At 62.7% G+C, this 9,018-nt stretch overlaps 1 protein-coding gene across 4 annotated transcripts in view; it reads left to right on the top strand.

Annotated features, from left to right (window-relative positions):
- Positions 1 to 2,208: 2,208 nt before the first annotated feature.
- The window catches only part of FHL3 (four and a half LIM domains 3), a 13,496-nt gene continuing 6,686 nt past the window's right edge, over positions 2,209 to 9,018 (top strand). The window contains exon 1 of one of the 4 annotated variants that reach the window (XM_019547922.1): positions 2,209 to 2,459. The gene's annotated coding sequence lies outside the window, so the exon portion shown is untranslated. Of the gene's footprint in view, positions 2,460 to 2,765; positions 2,838 to 9,018 lie in introns of those variants that run through there. The other 3 variants (XM_019547921.1, XM_019547923.1, XM_019547924.1) reach the window with 3 other exon arrangements.

The raw sequence follows: 9,018 nt of genomic DNA, 5'->3' as shown, positions 1-9,018 counted from the left end.
CAGAATTGCCCACGGGGAGGTTGGAGATGGTTTGTCTCCGTGGAGCAGCTGGGCACGCAATGAGCCGGGCGCTGGATGGCCAGCTCTGCCGGGACGAGCGTGCCTCGTCTAGGGGCTCCGTGGCCTGCAGCCTTGCCCGGCTCAGCGTGTTGCACCGCCGAGCTACAAGGGAAGCGTCTGACCCCGAGCAGCGAGTCCCCTAACCCGTGCCGTGCCGTCCACGAGGCTCCAGCATCTCCTCTGGGCCGTGCACGCTCTGCCACGCGGGGCGATGCGGGCAGGCTGCGGAGCCCGTGTGCCACGTGAATCTCTGCCTGTATAAAATCAACCTGGGGTTTTCGGCTCCGTTTTCCTGCCTGATCCTGCCCCTTCCTATTCGAAAGGCCCAGTCTTTCCTCCGCGGGTGGATTTTCCTCCTCTGCAGCGACGGGAGCCCCTGGTAAGAGCGGCCCGAGGCAGGCTGCAAAGGGGACGCGTGTGACTTTGCCCCAGAAGGCTTTCCCTTTGTCCCTTTGTTCCCGCCTGCCTTTTGCACGCCCTCTCTGGCACGAACGGCCCGTGCTCATTCAACGGCTCTCTTAAGAAATCCTAGTGGAGAGTTAGACCTGGCAGATGGAGGCCTCTTACCTCACCGCACAAAAATGCTTTGTTATTGAGAAAATGGAAACTGTCTGAGGTTTCTGGGCTGAATAGAGTCATTGGTGTCTTGTTTTAACCGCAGCTCGGTCGCGGCTGCTTGAGCATTCCCCGAGCTGAGCACTCCCTCCTCCAAACCATCCTCTCCGAAGAGTCACCGCGAATTAACTCGTTAACGCTGGAGGCCCCGGCCTGCCCCGGGACCTCAGCTAGCGGGGAAGAGCGCTGTCGCCACCTAACCCTTTGCCCGGACCAGGAGCGTCCCTGGGAACCCGAGCCAGGTTCATCTCCCGTTCCTGATCCAGACTGTCCCGCGGGCCGCACGTACGCCGGTCGCCCCCTCCGCTTCACGAGGAGTGTGAAGGTTGGAAAGGGAGGCAGCCGGGGTGGGTCCAGCCTTCCACGCCCTAGCTCTTCCCCGCACCCTCGAGCTCCTGGCTGGGAGAGGAGAAACTTCTGCTTGTCACGAACTATTTGAAGTCGGCAGTGCGGTCTGCCGTGGGAGCTCTGTGAGGGGAAGGGGTTTGCAGGATCGCTAGCCATGACAGCAGCAGCATCCCCTGAAACACAAGGCTGGCCCTAGCTAACAGATCATGTACGGATTTGAGGAATTAGATCCATGCCATTTGATAGCTCGGGCTGGGAGGGTTGCATGAGCATTGTCCACTACAGTTATTCCAACCTCCCCGTGGGCAATTCTGGCCTCGGTGTTTCCACCATTGCTTGCTGACCAGCTCCCGCACAACCTCCCCGCTGTCCTTTACCTGGGAGCTGTTGGAATAACTACGCTGCAGGGCTGGCAGAAGCGGCTCTTGGGGTGTTTGTTTTTTTAAGTAAACTGAGCCCAAGATCCCCTTTTTTTTGGTTGAAATCTCCTGGGCCCAAGAATCCCTTCCGGCTGCCACGGATGTTTTACAGAGCTGACGCATCCCATGCACAGATGTGGCCCCTAAAATATGGCAGCTGTGAGGGCGCGAGAGCGCCCATCCATCTACCCTGACGTGTAAGTTGGCTTTGCTGGTTGGGGTTTGTTCCCCCCAGAGCTCCCCGAAAACGGCTCCGCTCGTAGCTCGTCGCCCGGGAGAAGAGCAACTAGCCAGCACCTCCTCGGAGCCCCTTTGAGAGCCAGCGTGGGCTTGAGTAATAATAATTGACTTAACCAGGGAAATAGTCCCAGCTGTTCAGAGCGGAGCCCGGGAACGACCTGTTTCCACCCTAGCCCCCTGCTTTCTGTGGGTTTTAGCTGCGGTCATGAAAACCCTTTCCAGGCAGAGCCCTGGCTCCTGAGGTCCCCCTGAGGGTTTAAAAAAAAAAAAAGCAAAATGCAGATTGCAAAAACAATTGGCAGCTATTCGCAGAAGAGCACCGGGTTACGGGTCTCCCCTCTTCCTGCAGCTTCAGAGCAGCCTCCGTGGGGTTGGAGCCAGGCTCCCGAGGAGGATTTCCCTCCTGGGTGCTGGGTGCCTTACGAGCAAAGCTGTTTCTGTCCTGGTTCAGTTGCTGTGGGCCCTGCCCTTCTGGCGGGGGCAGGATGCATGTGTTAACTCCGCCTGGGAGCCTGCTGCTTGGCAGGGGAGGAGCCTGGCTGGATTTTTGGGCTCTTCCGAGGAAACAAAAGAAATTGCATGAAGTGCAAAATGCATGGTAACTCGAGGGTCTGATTGCAACGGGCCGGAGCCAAGAAATTCCTCCCAGGGGGTCACAAGCCATTGCGCTGCGCCAGGGCTTTTACACGCAGCGCTCTGGGAGAGGGAAGAGCAGGGGAGTGTCCTGGGTGGAAACACTCTGGTCTTGTCGGCACTTGAAAGTTAACCTGGAGTAAGGTAGGGTGTGAATTTAACTTCTGCGCTTGTTCCCAGCGTGCCTCGCTGGTGTGACGCTTGCCCCGCGTTAGCAGCTGGATAAGGCGGAGGGATGTCTGGTCTCGCTGTGGCCAGAGGAGCCTAATTCTACACTCGCGCGCCCCTCGTTGCTTGCCCCGCTTCTCCGTGCAAAGCGGGGTGCCTCTAGGGACCTTCGGGGTTAGGCCTGGGTGCATTCACTAGAGAGACGGGGAGCAAGGGAGGAAACGGGTGGGGAGGGAGGACTCTGGCAGGGCCGGGTCTGTGGCGCATTTATTACCGGGGCAGGGACCGAGGGCCGGCGCGAGCCGTGGCAGCCTGGAGCGACGGACTGCCCTGCTGCGCGGAGGTGCCGCGAGGGCGAGTGGCTCGGTGTGCGGGCAGCGATGTATCCGTCGGGGAGATGATGCACAACTGGACCCACAGAATTTGTGTGTGTGGGCTTTGGTGGGAAGGAGAAGCCATTCCTCCTTCGAGAGCTGCCCAGAGAGGCGCCCCCTTACCCACGCCTCGGTCCTGGAGGGAAGGGCGAGCGTGTGGCCATCCGTGCCAGCACTCGGTGCATAGAAATCCACCCAAAAACCCCACCTGCAGCGTGAGCGGCTGCCGCCCACTCAGGAAACATGGTACCAAGAGATGTGGCTCTGAGGGTCCCTTCAGGGAGTGCCGGGCCAGGTGGGATTATTGCGGCCTTTATTAAAGAGGAGCGTGCAACGTGGTCCAGGCAAGCCTGGCCACGTGGAGCGGGCTTGCCGGCCCAATCAGTCCCGCCAGCCGCAGCAAGACGAGCGTGTCCCACGGAGCTGCAGCAGAAACCTCGCACACGGGACTCTCCCTTGGAGGCCCCGACAGACACGGGGGGGCTTGGGCGGGCAAGATGTAGTCTGCAGCCGCCGGTGAAGCGACTGGGACAACTCTGGCTTCGGGGTGTGAGCTCTGACTGCAGAGGTGCAGAGCCACGGTCCCACGCAGGAGCCCCGGCGTTGCCTGGCAGGTGTCAAGGATCGGGCTCAACGCAGATCCGTCAGCTCAAGCAGCGCATCGTCCCGGCTCGAGCCGGAGAGGAGTTTGCTGCGGCAGAAGTAGGGCCCGCAGGAGGGTGGTCTGCCCGCTGGCTTCTCTGCTCTCGGCGCGGCCAGAAACGCGTTCTCTGCCCCGTCGCGGGGCCAGGACCACGTGTGCCTCCTGGGCACATGCAGAGTACCTCGAGTGGCAAGAGCCCAGGCTCCAGCCCCGTGTGATGAAACCTGAACCTCTGCTGGAAACGCTACTCCTGCGCTGATGTCAGCCCCCGGTTTATGATGAGACTGCTTTTGTTTCTGGGCGAGCACTTCAGTGTTTTGCTGGGGCGCCGTCTCCCCGCGCACCTGCTGCAGCCGACTCCAGCGAGGCTGCCTTCCCTTTGCTTTCCTTGCCGAGCCCCCCGCCGTCAGCCATGCAAGGTAACTTTCTGCTTTGGGCGGGGGAGTGCTCAGGGGGGCTCGGGCAGCCTGGGGCAATCTCTTGTTTTGGGTTTGTCTTGGTGGGGGGCACAGCGGGACTCTGGGCTCCCATCACTCACCGTGTTGCAGCGACGCCTCCGAGCTGCTACTCGAGTGCACAGACGGTCTTGGAAACTCTTTTAGTCTCGTACACGCTTGCACCAGGTGCTCCTCTGTGCACACACAAGGTGTTTGCTGCCTCTGGGAGGTCAGCCCCTGTGCCCGCCGTGCCGGCTGGCTGGGTCGTGGCTAGTTAAAATCCTGTCCTGCGGCGTGCCGCTGTCATCTGCTCCACGCACGCTTCCCGGGCGGCTTTGCCTACAGCCCCGTAAGCTCACCTGAGCTTCTTGGTTGCTGCTGAATGAGGATGCAATGCTGGAAGTGGGCATCAGGCTCCCGGGCTTTGGAAACATCGTGGTTGCATCTGCGCGGGGCCCAGAGGGAGGCAGAAAGCTGCTGTGCCAGGGAGAGCTGTTGGAGAGACGAAGAGGCAGTGTGTGCTCCCAGGGCTTTACCCCCTGGGGTCCTGGCTGGAGGCTGTGTCTTGCCCAGGACAGGTGCCCCAGGTGCGGGTAGCAGGGGCACTAGTCCTGTGAGGTTCGCTAGCATTTGGGGGGCAGGCTCTGGGGAGTTAAATGCAGCTCCCTGCTGCTGGGGGAGACGCCTCTGTTCTGGGCACGCCGGTCCGGGCTGACAGCCCTTTCTCGCATGCCAGCGGCACGACCCCGCTGCATGGAGCCCCTGGCCCGCGCAAGGCTTCCTGCACACTTCCCAACCTTTTGCTCAGCTGTTTTATTGCCTACAGAGCTCGACGTGGAGCACGTTGCCACTGCCCAGAGCTCCCTTGCGGGGCACGGAGGCCTCTCCTCCTTAAAACGCCGGGTATGTAAGAAAACAGAGGGGAAACGCTGCGGCAAAGCAGAGCGGCTTGCAAATGGCCAGATCTGGACCGTGGCAGTAATTCACTCCAGATGGGTCTGCTGTAAACTGGCTGCAGCCCTGGGCTGGAAGGGAAGAAAGCCTCTCCCCGCACACAGTGCTCCGGGGCCATGTCTGCTCTCACTTCCCGATCCTGCCCCGGGGGCCACGTTGCCCCGGCAGAGGAAGGCTGCGGTGGGCACGTGCTGTGACTGCCGGGCAACGGAGCTTTGTTTTGGACCACAAGAAACCAGTGGCGGGGGGGTGGGTAACCCGAGACTACCCCCCTTCGCTGGCACTCGGCGCGTCGCCCAATTTAGAAGCTGCCGACGTGCCGGGGCTGCACAGCTGTAATTTCCTGCGCTTGCGAGGGACGCCGGCAGCTGTAAAATGTGCTTGGGACATGGATCACTTCTGCAAGGGGCCTCTGTGGGCAGGGGCTGCAAAAAGGGGGGCTTGCAGTCAGCAGCCCCGCAGCGAGAGGAAGACGCTCGTGGGGAGTCTGGGTGGAGGGTTGGTGAGGGTGCCCTTCTCTCCCCTCTGCCTCTCGCCAGCCCCCCGTCCTCCCCGCTGCAAAGACACCTCGGGGGAACGCAGCCCGGGGGGCAGGGGGTGTCCTGGAACCACAGCACAGCGGGAGGGCGCGAGTTTGCATGTCGCCTGGCTGCACGGACCATGCCGGCTGCAAACGCTGCTCCCCGGGACACAAGGAACGGAGTCCGCAGCAAATAGTTTGACCAAATTTGGGGAAAAAATTCCCTTCTGGCCTGGAAGGAAGAAGAGGACAGAAAAACTTGCACGCGGACACTTCGATTTATGCTCCTAGGACTCCTTAAATCGAGATGTTTACGAGTTGAGCGGGCCCTCCATCAACCCAAGCGCTGCCGGGCGCTCCGGAGAAGGCGGCTACGGGGGAGAGGTGGCTGCAGGCCCCGTGGGCTGGCTCTGCCGCACGTGACTGCGGGGCACGTGCCCTGCAGCCGTCTCCATGCTAGGCGGTCTGTTTGCAGAGCTCAGGGGATGCTCGTTCAGGCGCATGCCCAGAGCAGATCCTCCCACGCCTGGGCACGAGCGTCACGCCAGAGCGGCGGTCATCCGGAGATCACGACACGCTCGCTTGAGTTCCCCCGGCAGCTAGAGGTGAGGCTCGCTTCACCCGGCGCTGAGGTGCAGCCAGGTGGAAGAGGGGGAGCTGCGCGCAACAACGTGACGCCGTCGCACGGGACCGGAGGCAAAATTGCCCCGTGCGGTTGTTGCGGCAGGAGCATCCCGGGGAAGCATAAGGAGCTGCTTTCTTCTGTGGGATGCTGTGCAGGAGGAGACACGCGTGGCCCCCAAAAGCGAGGCGGCTGAGCAGAGCCTGACACGCCGGAGCAGGACCGCGGTGTTGTGCTGGGCCGCATCCAGCCTGTGAAGCTGGGATGTCGGCGGAGGGAGCGGTCCACAGGAATTGGCAGCGAGGTTGCCAGCGGACGCCCACCTGCGGATGGGGCTGTGCTACGTCAGCCTGCCGTTGCTAAAAGGCTGCCAGCAAACCTCTGGCCTAGGTGGTAAAATATTTATAGCGTGCAAGCGCATTGGGGTGCGGCTGTGCCTCTCGCTTGTTTGCACAGCCCACTGCATTGGCCTTACAGGAATACACGTAACAATTTAGCACCAGGTGCAGGCTTTCACCTGCCTCCATCGATTCCCCCGGGAGTCCGGGCTCTGCATGTTTCTCTCCTTCCTTTCTGGCCCCGAGGAGCTGGGCGTGCAGCTCCCCAGCTCTCCTGCACTGGCTCTTTTCACATGCAGACTTCTGCCTTTACAGCGGGCGTGCGGGCAGCTGCGGAAGGGCAAGGGGAACATCTTCCTGAGGATGATGCCAGGCTCTCTCCTGGACTGGCTGCAGGCAGCTCCCGAGCAGTCGTGAGACCGTTTCTGCGCCATCTCTGTCGGGTGCATTTCCCTCCACGTAACCGCTGGGGGTGATTTGTATGCCAGGCAGTGCCAGCGTCCTGCAAAGGGCCCTCTCCTTTGCGTGAGATTGTAATCACGTAACCCATTACCCGCTGCAAGGCGCTGACAGGCTCTGGAGCGGACAGCAAGGGAAAGAGTGCTCGAGCACCTGCGATTTCACAGCTTAATAGCCGCAGCGCTACGCAGGGCAGCTAGTCTCGTCTCCGCGCATGCCTGCTCTCTGCACGAGCGTCCCCGGGGCCTTGTCCAGTCCCCTCAGCTCCCTGTGCCCATCGCTCTTCATCACAGAGCCTGAAGGGTTGTGTCTGGGTACCTTCCCCGTCATGGGCAGGATGCTCCGTGCTTGAGCCGGGCTTCAGCTACAGCGCTGCCCATCGCGGCCCCGAGCTGCTAGAGGAGACCAGGTGCCTCGGAGAAGGCCGGTGCTTGGGGTGGAAGGAGGAGCTGGCAGCGCCACGAGATCGGGCTCAGACACGTTTCCCAGTCGTGACTTCAGCCACCCCTGACGTTTGGAGTCGCTCTTGGAGATGCGGGCCCCGACGGAGCCGTCTCCGATGCCATCGGGCAGCCTTGCAGCCCTGAAGCGCTCGGTCGTTGCAGGACTCGGCTCGTGTCAAGCACGAGGTGAAACCAAAGCGTGCGAGACGTGCCAGGGTCCAAGGGACAGCGGGAACGTCGTGCGCCGAGTGTGAGGGAGGCCCCAGGCTGGGCCCAGCATTGAGATGTGCTGGAGCCGGTGACCGCACCGGGGCTTGGTGTGCGGAGAGCTGGATGTCCGTGGAAACGTCTTGTGGACGGAGGGAGTGAGGTCTTCCTGGCGCCTGGCTGCCGTCCTGCCCCATCACCCCGGCACGTGGCAGCCTGATGCACATCCTCAGGACAGCACGTTTGCTTCACGTCTTTGCTGGGGCTTCTCAGTGACCTCCCTCTGCCTTGCAGGGACCTCGGGGTCCCATCCCTCACGAGGGGCCCTTTCCCTGGCTCTCCAACCCCGGACCAGCAAGAAGCTTCGTGTTGCCAGACGGCGGCCCCGCAGCAGTGTGCACGCCCCTGGGAAGCATGTGCTGCGTCGGCGTGGCTCCCCCCTTCCCCTTGCCCTTCCCCTCCGCAGGAGCCTCTGCAGCTGAGCTGCCCCTGGAGCCCAGATCCTGGGATTTGCATGCCACCACCGGGGATGTGCGTGGGAAGGGGACCGAGGGAGAGCGCTGCCAGTGCGAACCCTTCACCCTGCAGCGGCAGGCCTCTCTGTCCCTTGCTGTCAGCTCTCTTTCCCCTTCCCCGTCACCTTGATTTGGGTCTCTGCCTCCCAACTGCTTGCTAAGCCAGGCCGTGTGCTGCCGGGAAGCAGCCGTGGTGGACGGGGACCCCGCGCCGCTGGAAAGGCCAGGGCAGGTCTGTGACACGGAGACCGCCGCTCAGCGTGGCCATGTGGCCGGGGCCGGCCCAGCCTCCCCCAGCTCCCGTGGGTGCTGGGGGGAGCGCAGCAGCGTTCACCTTTTATAGACGCGCACGGAGCTGGCGGGGGAGCGCCCTGGAGACTCGGGCTCCGGACGTCACTGTTGCCATAATTAAACAGACCTTCGCTCCCCCCGGTCCGAGAGGGATGACTAATGCGCTCGGGGGGAGAAAGGAGCTGGAGCTCGCAGAGCAGTCGCAAGCGGGCTCGCTCCTCCTGTTCAAGCACGGGCCCAGCAGGCTTTTCCCCCAGACCTCGACGCCCAGCCCCTCGAGCCGAGCCGGAGTCCGTCGGCTCCCTGCTCTCGCGCTTCAGCCCTTCGGGCACGTGCCCGCAGGCTGCATCCGACCCCGCGAGCTCCCTCGCAGCAAACTTGCTCCGGCCTCGCAGCGCGGAGACCCCTCGCCTGCTCGGGGGTGCGTCGCCAGCGGGCAGACGGTTCGGGTGCCTGCTCCTCTCCTCTCCTGCCAGCCCGCCCCTGCCCTAGATAAGGAGGGTGAATCACAGTCTCCTCTGGCAATGTCTGGGCCTGCCGATTTCTGAACCGTCTGGGGCGACGGCTGTCATCCGGCTGCGGAGAGATTCCTCGCTCCTCTGCTCCTGCATCCCCGCGCCCGCGCCGAGGAACGGCCCCTTCGACTCGTGACCGGTCCAAGCCCCGGCGAGCACGCGGGGCGGGCCGGACGCCCGGCGCCTGACGTGTTTTTGCGCAAGGTGCCAGGCCCCG

This window comes from Crocodylus porosus, unplaced genomic scaffold (assembly GCF_001723895.1).
Source record: "Crocodylus porosus isolate Cpor-Errol unplaced genomic scaffold, CroPor_comp1, whole genome shotgun sequence".
Lineage (NCBI taxonomy): Eukaryota > Metazoa > Chordata > Crocodylia > Crocodylidae > Crocodylus > Crocodylus porosus.
The sequence above is the reverse complement of the archived record's forward strand: the minus strand, read 5'-3'. Positions and strand labels throughout refer to the sequence as shown.